General features: G+C 37.1%; 1 pseudogene; it reads left to right on the plus strand.

Annotated features, from left to right (window-relative positions):
• Nucleotides 1–562: 562 nt before the first annotated feature.
• LOC101612414 overlaps nt 563–13,247 on the plus strand; it is a 35,692-nt pseudogene continuing 23,007 nt past the window's right edge.

Below are 13,247 nucleotides of genomic sequence, written 5' to 3' on the forward strand. Positions count from 1 at the left end.
GTAAATATTTGATAATCAGAAAATTGAGTCAGCTGAAGTAGTTCAAGTACAATGATGAAATTCATATTTTGGCTTATCAGCCTCAGCACAACTGTCAGTGAATTCAGATTTTAGGTAATTATATTGTATATTGTATATTACTCTCACATTATACTTTTTTATATTTCCTTAAACTCTTGAATAATAGCTCTTTCCCACATTATAGCAATAAGACATCAACAAAAATGCAATTAGGGAATGTTTTCTATAACAATATGACATTTAAAATGCTCCTGACAATGTTTAGAATAAGATGAAAACCTGTTGTGCTTGGCACGTTATTCTCTCATATCCTAACTTTCTTAGTGTACATGTGTATATGTGTGTGGGTTTAGACTGAGAGAGTGTAATGCAAGTGAACAGTGGAAAGGGAGACAGGAGAAGGTGAAACCTAGACATGAAATGAGGGTAATGGTGTGACTTCACTGCTGGTTTTAGCAAAATATTTTCATAGTAAAATATGCCCTCTCAGAAAGCATTGACAGATGGAGTAAAATAAAACAATCCACCATACCTGAGAACCATGCACAGTGCCAGCTGGTCCCATTTAGAGACTGTGAAGAAATGTCAGTCATTATTAAGGAAAGTCCTCAGAGACCAAGAAGCAGAAGATTGGTTTGCAAATGCCTCCCCTAAAGGGGCTCTGGTAATGTACTGCCAGCAGAACCTGTGACCATCACTCATTAACTCCCATGATAATGGGTCATTTTGAGTAATACAGCTCCAACTAATACTGATGATCCATTGCTTATATTTTGTCAACTACACGATTGGAAATGCAAGGGTGGATGTTTGCTTGAGGCATTATATAATATTTTTCTCCTGAGGATTAATCTGTTAGTATGTTGAAATGTGCACTGAAGATGAAATTTACTGTATAAATAATAGCCATTATCCTATAGTACATCCAGTAGCAGCTCCATTAGGGAAGCAGAAAAAAAAAGAACAGTAATATATGCCCATGATAAGGAGACAGACGAAGACTGGTACATTAACCATGCCCAAAACCACCAGCCACTGAAGGGAGTCACTTACTTTAAAATAAGTTGAAGTATACTAAATCATATGAAGGGAGCTCCCCACCCATGTGTGCATGTTGGTAAACAGTTGGGTACTCCAGCCCAAGCCTGGCCCACAGCCCAAAAATTGGAATAGCAAAATTTGCTCAGCTATTGCTGCTACCTCAGTACTATGAATGAAGGCCCTCACCAAAGTCACTAAGTCCCCATGTTTTTGGAATGATCTCTGATGCCATGAATGGTGAAATTAAACACAAATTTAAATTCTGGTTCACCCGGGATAAAAGTGCAAATTTACTTGGAAGCACATATGACAATATGTGTATCCAAAATGGCTCACTGACCTGTCTCTTGTACCATGAGTGAACCACCAGAAGGCTCTCAAGAAACCACTTAGGGCCTAAGCCTCAAATCTCAGAGAAGCTCTAGACTAAAATATATTTCCAAAGTTTTGTACTTAGATTTTCAAATTTCATACCACCTCAAAATGTTGACATATGTTGATCACATATTGAGGTAACCATTACAAAAAATACAATACAGCTAAAATCTGAGAAATAGGGCTGGATAAGTGGCTCATTATTTAAAGGTGTTTGCATGCAAACTCTAATGGCTTAGTCTCAATTCCCCACTACCCATGTAAAGCCTGATTAACAAAGTGGCACATGCATGTGGAGGTCATTTGCAGTGGTAAGAGGCCCTGGTATGCTCAATCTCTCTTTCTGAAATTAATTAATTAATTAAATAATGAATAAAATATTTCTTAAGCTTGAGAAATAGGAAAGACATGTAATGAATAAATGGACTGTTATAAGAAAAGGCACATGTCCAACATAGACCCACATATATATGCTTTATTTATATTGGATAATTTCCTAACTTAACAGATCCACCAGATTTTTAATATGCAAAAAGAAAAAAAGAGATAATATCAAGTGATATGATTAATAAAGGGATTAATTTTAAAGTTCTTAAACAGAACTTCATAATCTGTATTCAAGGCATCACAGTATAGTCTCTTTCTCTATCTTGTATGAGACCCTTATTAATTTTCAAAACTTATTGTTATCAAACCCTAGTGATGACATACTTTATCACTGAATACCTACATTTACATTTACATTTAAAAATACTTTCTATATGGTATGAAGTCAATCCCAATGAAGTAGTGAATATATATATATATATATATATATATATATATATATATATACACACACACACACACACACACACACACACACACACATATATACATATATATATATGTATTAAACAACACAATAGAAAAAGAAAAGAAGAAACGAGAGAGCATGGTGGCACATGTCTTTAATCCATGCACTTTGAAGGCAGAAGTAGGAGGATCGCCATATGTTCAAGGCCAACCTGACACTACTTAGTGAATTCCAGGACAGCCTGAGCTACTGTAGTAAGACCGTACCTCAAAAGAACAAACAAAAAAAAAAAAGGAGAAGAAGAAGAAGAAAAAGGAAAGTGAAAGAAACAGAATAAGAACCTCTGAATAGGAAGCCATTTAATATGCAGACTGTGATATAAATACATGCAATAAATTTCAGTAAGAAGCCTATTATCCAGAAGCCATAGATTGTTACTAGAAAATTTTCAGTCCTAGAGATGGGATACCTTCCAGTGAGTTGTAGGCCAGGGAGGACCCTGTTGTCTCCAAAACATTATAGGCTATTGCCAAGTCCTTGTATTCCCTTGAGAAAGAGATAGTAAAAGCCTATTGCTAAAGACTTCACATTTCTGGGCAGCGAAGTCACTGAGAAATCAAGCTGGTACTGAGCAGAAAACCTTCTCCCTGTAGACCAGCCACCTGAAAGCTGGAAAAAGCTGCACTGTATGGAGCCTTATGGGAGACACAATTCATCCGTGGTGAAAAGAGTGGACACTGGAAGCCTCAAGTTTGGCCAGACAGTCCAAATGATTTAAAGAGTTCAATCATGGCATGTCTGCTCTGGGGAAAACCAACTGCTCTCTAATTGGACTGAAGGCCCGCTTTATGAGAGGGAATGCATTACTGGTACTGAAAACCCAATCAAAATCTATGGCAGGAGAGGTCATCAGCCTTAGGGGTAAAAAGCCTGCTCTTGTCTGGATAAATGCATATATTACATTCACCAAATTTCCCTGAATATACTACACTTAATATTAATATTCATATATTAATGCTAATCTCACTTCTGGTTACAGAAGTTTCTCATTTTAGATGGCAATGACCAAGAGATGACCCAAAAGGCAATGTAGTGCTAGGAAGAAGGGAAGGAGGATTATCCAGCACAGAAACATCTCACGCCCTCCAAGGTTCAGGGTCCATTGCAGAAGAGGTGGCGGAAAGTGTGTAAGAGTGAAAGGAAGGGTAGCACTCTTTACATGCAACTGTCCGGACAGAAATTGCCCTTGATTTCCAAGACCTTGCAGTCCCTAGCACCACCTACACAAGACCCTCATAATAGGGGAAAAAGATGATGACATCAAATTAAAAGAGAGTAATGGAGACAGGAAGGGGATATGACGGAGAGCAGAGTTATAAAGGGGAAAGTGGGGGAGGCAAATACCATAGTTTGTTGTTTGTAAGTATAGAAGGTCTCTCTCTCATATATATATATACATATACATATATATATATATATATATATATATACACACACACACATACATACACACACATATATATACATATATATACACATATATATACATATATGTATATATATGTATGTATATTTAAAAAGTCCTGTTGTTAGAAAGATATATACTTAATAGTTGTCATATTTACATTGTACAGTATACTAGGTTTCATACAGCTATTTTCAAACTAATGTATGCTATATTATAATACTCTTTCATACCCCTCTCTCCTCTCTTTTTTCAGACAGTTATTTTATGCCATATATATATAACATGAAAGTGAACATGTAGGCTTGATTTTACTTATCAATATAAAATTTGAAATCCACAAAAAATACTTTCTCAAGTAGCATATTACAATAGAAAGTTCTATTTGAGTAATGGATTACTTTATAATAATTAAAGGCCTCAGAAGGAGAATGCAATTCTTTGGACTAAAAATGTTGATTAAATGATTATCAAGATATAAAATTTTCTCTATCATCATATCACAATTTGTTTATATATTACTTGGGATGAAGACATAGACAGCAATAATATGTTACTGGTCACTCACAGATTGAACACTTATAGAATTCAAATTTGTTTCCTCTTTTTTTTTTTTTTTAAATTTTTATTAACATTTTCCATGAATATAAAATATATCCCATGGTAATTCCCTCCCTCCCCACCCCCACACTTTCCCGTTTGAAATTCCATTCTCAATCATATTACCTCCCCATTACAATCATTGTAATTACATATATACAATATCAACCTATTAAGTATCCTCCTCCCTTCCTTTCTCCACCCTTTATGTCTCCTTTTCAACTTACTGGCCTCTGCTACTAAGTATTTTCATTCTCACACAGAAGCCCAGTCATCTGTAGCTAGGATCCACATATGAGGGAGAACATGTGGCGCTTGGCTTTCTGGGCCTGGGTTACCTGACTTAGTATAATACTTTCCAGGTCCATCCATTTTTCTGCAAATTTCATAACTTCATTTTTCTTTACCGCTGAGTAGAACTCCATTGTATAAATGTACCACATCTTCATTATCCACTCATCTGTTGAGGGACATCTAGGCTGGTTCCATTTCCCAGCTATTATAAATTGAGCAGCAATAAACATGGTTGAGCATGTACTTCTAAGGAAATGAGATGAGTCCTTTGGATATATGCCTAGGAGTGCTATAGCTGGGTCATATGGTAGATCAATCTCTAGCTGCTTTAGGAACCTCCACACTGTTTTCCACAATGGCTGGACCAAATTGCATTCCCACCAGCAGTGCAGAAGGGTTCCTTTTTTTCCACATCCCCGCCAACATTTATGATCATTTGTTTTCCTGATGGTGGCCAATCTGACAGGAGTGAAATGGAATCTCAATGTAGTTTTAATCTGCATTTCCCTGATGACTAGTGACGTAGAACATTTTTTTAGGTGCTTATATGCCATTCGTATTTCTTCCTTTGAGAACTCTCTATTTAGCTCCTTAGCCCATTTTTTGATTGGCCTGTTTGATTCCTTATTAGTTAACTTTTTGAGTTCTTTGTATATCCTAGATATTAATCCTTTATCAGATATATAGCTGGCGAAGATTTTTTCCCATTCTGTAGGTTGCCTCTTTGCTTTTTTCACTGTGTCCTTTGCAGTGCAAAATCTTTGTAATTTCATTAGGTCCCAGTGGTTAATCTGTGGTTTTATTGCCTGAGCAATTGGGGTTGTATTTAGAAAGTCTTTGCCAAGACCAATATGGTGGAGGGTTTCCCCTACTTTTTCCTCTAGCAGTTTCAAAGTTCCGGTCTGATGTTAAGGTCTTTAATCCATTTGGACTTAATTCTTGTGCATGGCGAGAGAGAAGAATCTATTTTCATCCTTCTGCAGATATTTATACAGTTTTCAAAACACCATTTGCTGAAGAGGCTGTCTCTTCTCGAATGAGTATTTTTGGCATTTTTATCGAATATCAGGTGGCTATAGCTACTTGGGCTTACATCTGGGTCCTCTATTCTGTTCCACTGATCTACATGTCTGTTTTTGTGCCAGTACCATGCTGTTTTTGTTACTATGGCTCTGTAGTATAGGTTAAAATCAGGTATGGTGATACCACCAGCCTCTTTTTTGTTGCTCAGTATTATTTTAGATATTCGAGGTTTTTTATGATTCCAAATGAATTTTTGGATTGTTTTTTCTATTTCCATGAAGAAAGCCTTTGGAATTTTGATAGGGATTGCATTAAATGTGTAGATTGCTTTAGGTAAGATTGCCATTTTCACGATATTGATTCTTCCAAGCCAGGAACAAGGGATGTTTCTCCACTTTCTAGTGTCTTCTGCAATTTCTCGCTTGAGTGTCTTAAAGTTCTCATTGTATAGATTCTTTACTTCCTTAGTTAGGTTTATTCCAAGGTATTTTATTTTTTTTGATGCAATTGTGAATGGGAGTGATTCTCTGATTTCATCCTCTATGTGTTTGTTGTTAGCATATATGAAGGCTACTGATTTCTGTGTATTTATTTTGTATCCTGCTACATTGCTGTAGGTTTTGATTAGCTCTAACAGCTTGCTAGTAGAGTCTTTAGGGTCCTTTATGTATAGAATCATGTCATCTGCAAATAGTGATAACTTGATTTCTTCCTTTCCAATTTGTATCCCTTTTATGTGTGTCTCTTGCCTTATTGCTATGGCTAAGACTTCCAAAACTATATTAAATAGAAGTGGAGACAGTGGACACCCTTGTCTTGTTCCTGATTTTAGTGGAAAAGCTTCCAGTTTTTCCCCATTTAGTAATATGTTGGCTGTAGGCTTATCATAAATAGCCTTTATTATATTGAGATATGTTCCTTCTATTCCCAGTCTCTGTAGGACTTTTATCATGAAGGGATGTTGGATTTTGTCAAATGCTTTCTCTGCATCTAATGAGATGATCATGTGGTTTTTGTCCTTCAACCTATTTATGTAATGTATTACATTTATAGATTTGTGTATGTTGAACCATCCCTGCATCTCTGGGATAAAGCCTACTTGGTCAGGGTGAATGATCTTTTTGATATACTCTTGTATTCTGATTGCCAATATTTTGTTGAGAATTTTTGCATCTATGTTCATGAGGGAGATTGGTCTGTAATTTTCTTTTTTTGTTCTATCTTTGCCTGGTTTTGGTATCAGGGTGATGCTGGCCTCATAGAAGGAGTTTGGTATAGTTCCTTCTTTTTCTATTTCCTGGAAAAGCTTAAGAAGCAATGGTGTTAGCTCTTCCTTAAAAGTCTGGTAAAATTCAGCAGTGAATCCATCCGGGCCTGGGCTTTTTTTAGTTGGGAGATTATTGATGACTGCTCGGATCTCCATGTTTGTTATAGGTCTATTTAAGTGATTAATCTCATTTTGATTTAATTTAGGTAGGTCATATAGATCAAGGAAATCATCCATTTCTTTCAGATTTTCATACTTTGTGGAATATATGCTTTTATAGTATGTCCCTATAATTTTTTGAATTTCTCTGGAATCTGTTGTGATGTTACCTTGTTCAGCTCTGATTTTATTAATTTGTGTCTCTTCTCTCTTTCTTTTGGTCAGATTTGCTAAGGGTTTATCAATCTTGTTTATCCTTTCAAAGAACCAACTCTTTGTTTCATTAATTCTTTGGATTGTTCTTTTTGTTTCTATTTCATTAATTTCTGCCCTAATCTTTATTATTTCTTCCCGTCTACTACTTTTTGGTTTGCCTTGTTCTTCTTTTTCCAAGGCTTTAAGGCGAAGCATTAGGTCGTTTACTTGCGACCTTTCTAATTTCTTAATATAGGCACTTAAGGCTATAAATTTACCTCTTAGAACTGCCTTCATTGTGTCCCAGAGATTTTGGTATGTTGTGTTCTCATTATCATTTGACTCTATAAATTTTTTGATTTCCTTTTTGATTTCTTCATTGACCCACTCATCATTTAGTAGTGTATTGTTTAGCTTCCATGATTTTGTGTATGCTCTGTAGCCTTTCTTGCTACTGATTTGTAGTTTAATTCCATTGTGGTCAGATAGAATGCAAGGAATTATTTCAATTTTCCTGAATTTGTTAAGATTTGCTTTGTGTCCTAATATATGGTCTATTTTAGAGAATGTTCCATGTGCTGCTGAAAAGAATGTATATTCTGCAGCCTTTGGATGAAATGTCCTGTATATATCTGTTAGGTCCATATCTTCTATGACCTCATTTAGTCCAGATGCCTCTCTGTTTATTCTTTCCCTGGATGACCTGTCAATTGATGAGAGTGGGGTGTTAAAGTCACCCACCACCACCGTGTTTGGAGTTATCTGTGACCTTAGTTCTAATAGTGTTTGTTTGACGAATTTGGGAGACCCCATGTTAGGTGCATATATGTTTAGGATTGTAATGTCCTCCTGTTGGAGTGTGCGCTTAATCAATATAAAGTGACCTTCCTTATCTTTTTTGACTAACTTCGGACTAAAGTCCACCCTGTCTGATATTAGGATAGCAACCCCTGCTTGTTTTCTAGGCCCATTTGCTTGAAACACCGTCTTCCAACCTTTCACCCTAAGATAATGTCTATCCTTTGTAGAAAGGTGAGTTTCTTGAAGACAACAAATTGTAGGATCCTGCTTTTTAACCCAGTCTGCAAATCTATGTCTTTTCGTTGGGGCATTGAGACCGTTGATATTAAGAGATATTATTGAAAGGTGTGTATTTATGTTTGCCATTTGTGTGTGTGTGTGTGTGTGTGTGTTACTTGTTCTACCTGTGCTCTCTTCTGTTAACTGGTATTTGAGTATGGCTGGTTTTTTCTAGGTTCCTTATATGTGTGCTTTTCCTTTTGTTCAGCATGGAGGATTCTATCAAGTATTTTCTGTAGAGCTGGTTTTGTCTTCAGATATTCCTTTAACCTGCTTTTGTCATGGAATGTCTTTATTTCTCCATCTATTTGGATGGATAACTTTGCAGGATAAAGTAACCTTGGTTGACAGTTGTTATCTTTCAGAACTTGGAATATATCACTCCAGGCCCTTCTGGCTTTAAAAGTTTGTGTTGAATAATCTGCTGTAATCCTGATGGGCTTGCTTTTGTAGGTAACTTGATTTTTCTCTCTAACTGCTTTCAATATTTTTTCTTTGGCTTGTGTGTTTGGAAGTTTGAGTATAATGTGGCGAGGAGAGTTTCTTTCTGGGTTTTGTCTGGCTGGGGTTCTAAAGGCTTCCTGTATCTGTATTGGCACCTCTTTTCCAATTTGGGGAAAATTTTCCTCTATGATTTTGTTGAAGATGCCTACTATGCCTCTGGAGTGGAGTTCTTCTCCTTCTACTATGCCCTGAATTCTTATATTGGATCTTTTCATAGTGTCCCGAATATCTTGAAATTCCCACTCATACTTTTCTATAAGTTTGTCTTTCTCTTTGTTGGACTGCATTAGGTCTGCCACCTGATCTTCTAGCTTAGATATTCTGTCCTCTCCCTCATCCATCCTACTGGTGAGGTTTTCTACAGAGTTTTTTATTTCATTAACTGTGTTCTTCATTGCTAGTAATTCTGACTGGTTTTTCTTTATTATTTCTATTTCTCTATTTATGTCTTGTATTGCCTTCTTTATTTCATTAAATTGGTGTCCTGCCTCTTCTTTGATTCCTTTGATTTCCTCTTTGATTTCCTCTTTGATTTCTTCTTTGATTGTTTTCATGTGTTCTTTGACCTCTTTGAACATATTTATAATTATTCTTTTGAACTCTTTCTCAGGCATTTCCTCTAACTCTTTCTCACTGGAGGACATTTCTGATGCATTAATACTTTTAGGTGGATTTATATCGTCTTGCTTTTTAGTGTTTCTTGTGTTATAATGTATATATTTTTGCATCTTGGATTAAGTTAATGCTTGGATTTTCTAGCTAGCTGTGTATTCTTAGCTGTATCAATTGATTTGGTGTAATATATTTTCAGGGTAGGACCTTAAGGTATTAGGAGTGGCTCTTAAGACTTTCAGAGTATCTACAAAGATGTTCTTAGGGGTTGAGTTTCCCTGCTATAGGAGTATTCAAGCAGGCTGAGTGGAATAATATACTGGTAGATTCTAAAATTTAGCTAAACACTGTACCCATTCCATCAAAAACAGCCCCGAGTATGTATGCAAGAGTAGTTATTATAATGACCAGATCCTCTATCAACAAAGAGGTTTAGATTTCTGGTCTGTTGAGGTATCCAAGTCAGCTTGTGACCAGGTGAGACCCTTCCCTGGTGCAATCCCAGTTACCTTGGGTGATTGTGGTCTCAGTCAAGTTGCTGCCTGGGTCGTCGGGCTGCTGTTCTGATTTCTGGAGCTGGGCACTTGCTTTTCCTACGGGGCAAACTGAGCCGCTGCCGCCGCGTCTGCAGCTGTTGCAGGTGCCACCCCCGGAGCCCCCACCGCTGCTGAAGCTGCCGTTGCCGTGTCCACCGCTGCTGCTCACCCCGAAGCCGCTGCTGCGGGATCTGTCACCGCTGCCGCTCCTGGGTCCGCTGCTGCTGGGGCCACTGGTACCGGTGCTGGAGCCGCTGAAGTTGCTGCCAAATTCTGCTCCTGCTTGGGTCCCGCCGTCAGCCCAAGTTGGAGTGGCCGGGTCCCGGGCCGCTGCTGTGTTCGCTGGAGCTGGGTTCAGGCGGCAGGGGAGGGGAGGGAGCCGCGCTGTTCTGGTTGTATCGTTTTCCACGTGTGCTTTTACTTCGCGGTCTGCTCCTCCCTCCGTTGCTCGCTGCCGCTCTCCCCTCACGTTTCCCGAGTTGCGGAGAGCGCGGTGTGAGGGGAAAATCCCGCACCTGGCTTGTCCTGCGGCTCGAGCCGAGAGTCCGGCGGTTTTCTGCCGCTCCGCGGTTGCGGCGGGTAGCCGAGCGGCCCGGAGCCGCTGTTCCCGCCTGTGCAGGCTCTGGATGCTCTATAACTCTTCCACTTCTCCGCTGCCGCCTCAACTTCCTATACACCTCACTTTTTAGTAAAAGTGTGTATTTTGCTGAGTTTTTTTTGGTCTTCCCCCCCCAGGCTGTTTTGGCGTGGTACCTACGCTGCCATCTTAACCGGAAGCCCCTGTTTCCTCTTTTTTCTTCATCTCTAAAACTTCAATCCATTAACAAGTTCTGTATAATCCATATACAAAATTAAATTTTAAATTTACCTACTCTCAATTTACAGAACAACCTGCTTATCCCAAGCCAATGTCTGCTGAATTTCCATCCAAATTGAGCTTTTTGCTTCTATTCTTGCCGTTTAAATCCATTCTCCATGCAGTAAACACAGCTAACTGTAATGAGTAGTATAAACTTTAATGTTTGCCCATGGCATTTATAATCTAATTCAAAACTTCCCTTACCCGGAATTATCTAGGCTTGGCCTTTCTCTCAGATTACAGAACATTATTCCCCATGTTCACATTGCTCCCAGAACATTGACCTTCATTATGCTCCTTATTGTAATTCTGTTTTTCTCTCAAGGAATTTAATTTGCTGTTCTTTTTCCCTGGAGCACTACTTGCCCATGTGTTGATGTGTCTTGTTTCATTATCTCATGAAATTCTTAGATTAAACAATGCTTCTTTAAACATGTTTTCTATCACTCACTTCTACTCTGCTCCTCTGACCAATATTTTTTATATAGCATGTGCCACTATTGGAAATGATTTTAGTTATTACTTTGTTTTTGTTTATTGTCCTGCCATTATATCTCAGAGGATGATTATATGAACTGTTTTGGTTGGCCTTATTACATACTACATTTTAATACTTAGAACAACTTACAATAATCCAATAAATATGTAGTGAAAGAATGACTCTTGTAATGGTCATTAAAAAATATATATGTATATATATTCATATGTAACCACATGACAACACTATGAAATAAATATGCTTTGGTCCTCATTTTACAGGTGAAGATGCTGATCTTGGAAATTTAATTAGTAAAAGCAATGGCAATAATAAATATAAATATTGGCACTTAGAAATGGGACTTCCTTCAAGAGTCCAGTCCTCTAATATCATGATGTACTTATCCTTATTTAAATTAATAAGGAAATCCAGATCAAAAACATGTACATGAAAGAAAATACCTTAGAAAGCTAGATTATAGTCCCAATAAATTGAAATGATGTCTCAAAACTAATCAAGTTATATATAACAAGTATAAATTTTAAACACTATTCCTAAATAATCAACTAAGAAATAATATGTGAAGGCAGCTTAAGACTTTAAAGTAGTGCTTATGAGAAAAAAAGAATTGGAGGTTTTACTTGACTTTAAGTAAAAGTGAGCCAACAGGATGATATGCCTACTATAAGTAAAATGTGTTAGATGCTATCAGTAGGTTTCACTGACAAGAATTTTGATTCCATGTTTACCCATACTAAACTTTTCATTGGTCATAGTATAACAATCAATCATGAACATAAGATCTCCAGATGAAAATATACAACTATACCTTGACTAATGTAATAACCAGGAAGATATGGGGTCTAAAATGATCACTCCTCATAAATAACAGTTGGTGGATCTAGGACTATATAACCTAAATCATGAAAGGATGAGGTTTATAAGAATTAAGTGATTCTCATTTCATTTAAGTATTGATCATCCATCATTTTTTTGGGTAACGTTGAGGTGCGGCCAGTGCACAGAAGCTAAAAGAAGCTATGTTATTGATCAATATATGAAATAACATTGTAATTTTTCTTTACCAGTTGACTCACAGGTGAGATTCTGTCACTAAAGTTTTTCAAACAGAGGCATGAAGGTACTTGACAGAAATACTATAGCTGCATTTCTTTATGGGGAGTGGACTGGGACTAAATCAGCAATTCCAATGTCAGTGAAAATACTATACCAGGTTGTTGAAAACAATACATATGCTTACATGTACCCAGAAAGTCTGTCTAAGAGACACAGTAGTATGCATTTTTCCAGAAAGATCCATAGGATTCCATGGAACCCTGGGTTGATACTAAAAAAGTCTTTAAGTCCTCATCACCTTTATCTATTATATTATAAAAATACCATTCACTTAAACTGTTTGATTGTGAATTCCTTTCCAATAAAAATATCATTATTTTCTGTTTGTTGTATAATGTATATTAGATGTTAAGTAAATGTTTGTTATATCGGTTAATTATTTACACAGAGATGAATCAAATTTCTCAGGTATATTTATATAGAACAAAGGAAGTTTCCAAATGATTTGTCAGGAAGCAAATGGGGTATATGCAAAAGATCATACTTGAAAAATAAGAAATGGTACTAAAAGTTTGCCATTCCCTACTACAGAGAGTTTCTGCAAAATAGAAGGCAATGCTGCCTGACGTTTTTTTGGTTTGTTTGCTTTGTAACAATAAAGAAATTGAAGTAATGGGAGGTCTACTAGGTTCCTGGGGTTTCCACAAGTTTGCCACAAATTCTGTGGCTCCAAACAATGAAAATTTATTCCTTCACACTTCTGGAGACCAAATATCCAGAATCAGGGTGTCAGCAGGTCTCCAATCTTTAGGCTGGTCGGTCCGAGAATGGAAATCTTGGCCTATTTCAGCTTCTACTGGCTCCT

This window comes from Jaculus jaculus, chromosome X (genome assembly GCF_020740685.1).
Source record: "Jaculus jaculus isolate mJacJac1 chromosome X, mJacJac1.mat.Y.cur, whole genome shotgun sequence".
NCBI lineage: Eukaryota > Metazoa > Chordata > Mammalia > Rodentia > Dipodidae > Jaculus > Jaculus jaculus.